The following is a 1,699-nucleotide window of genomic DNA, read 5'->3' as shown; positions in this document are numbered from 1 at the left end:
ATACTATTAGAGAAATATAATTAATAATAACTTACATATATTTCTGCCATTTTCTTAATCTGTGTGAAAAATGCCAAAGTGACACTTATTTAGAAACGAAGACCGTACCTGCAAAAAGTTCGCTCACTTGGTAAAAAATATACGTTAAAATCCACGTGGCTTAAATAAGTAGAAGAAAACGAAAATACTAATGAGCTCCCTAGGTTTTATATCTTGTGAAATCCTCGTTCCCACGAATATCACCTTAAGAAATCTATGTTTTGGAGTTTTCACAGATATTAAAAAAGACACGTAAATTCTTGACTATAAATATATTATTTTCTATGATTAACTATTTTCATAATTTTTAACTAATTAAAGTTTAGTAAACACAATTAATATCTTCAAAGTTTACAATTTATCATTATTACATGCATTAAAATGTAAAATATCTCTATCAACTTATCTTTATATATAAAGTACAGTTTGTTTCACTCCTAGGCCATCCACATGGGATTCCACGTTACTAATTTGAACTCCCAAAACGCGCCATGTGTCCCGGCCATTTAAAACGATGCACTTCATTTAATTAGAAATCTGGTGGGCTTTTTGCAACGCTTTTTGAAATCGGTAGCGTGATATGTGTACTTTGTTTTTTATTCTCTACGATAGACTGTGATTTTGGGCCTGGCAGATTAAATTAAATGGGCTTTCTAAATTTGTTGTGTTTACTGATCAAACCCATAACATAAACAGACACCCTCTTCAACTTCAACATTTTCATATTTGATTTCGAGGGTTCATAGTGTTCTTCATCCTCTGCTTTGGTAAACTGTCCATGGAGTTTTTGAACGGTGATGATAGAGGACTATTTACGGAGAATCTCAGGAGCAATTTGCCATACGTGTTTTAATGATGGGTAAGGGAAATTGAAACGTTACGGATGCATTCAATCGTTGTCATTAACTACCATCTTAACTCCTTTATCCCATTCATATATGATCCTCATTCGATGCACCTCTCCTCTCTTTAGTCGGTGGATCTCATTTATAAAAAGGTCAGCCGTCATGCCCTGAACAGCATCCTTTCATTCTTTACAATCAAAAAAAAAATTCTGCAGAATGGCGATCTCATCTATCCTTCTCACTGATTTAAACTCAGGTCGCTGTAGGCCATCGACGAAGTCTGTTTCCTCAATTCTGGGAGGCGAAGAATGTGCAGAGAGGCGGCGAGCATATCTGTGTTGATATGATTCCTCTTGACTCGAAGGTATCTTCGGCGATTTGAAAAACAAACACTTTCCTTTTCTTTTGAGATTTATAAATAACGATGGGATTAATCATTTGAACATTATGTTATGTGCTTAATACGTTGCAAATCGGCTCCATAACGTCTCTGCCATTATTCAGTCGATGCAACTGAGGACCCCTTTACATCACTTAAACCAAGAGGAACTATTGGCTCCCACTACGACACATTCAATACCCCTCCCCTTCTCCATGGTTACAGCAGAAATCTTCTCCTATAAATAAGGATGTAATCTTCAATTAAACTCATCACTATGATGATAAAGTTTTGGGTTTCATCCAGGGATATGAATGTGTATTTGATATTGGTAAGTCATTGCTCTTTTTGCTTTTTGATTAATTGATCTATTGATTCTTTGTGTTTGATGTGATTTGCTACCTTGCATTAATCACAGAGGTACACCAGAACATCG

This window comes from Brassica oleracea, chromosome C3 (assembly GCF_000695525.1).
Source record: "Brassica oleracea var. oleracea cultivar TO1000 chromosome C3, BOL, whole genome shotgun sequence".
In the NCBI taxonomy this organism is placed as follows: Eukaryota; Viridiplantae; Streptophyta; class Magnoliopsida; order Brassicales; family Brassicaceae; genus Brassica; species Brassica oleracea.
This window is presented reverse-complemented; position numbering follows the sequence as displayed.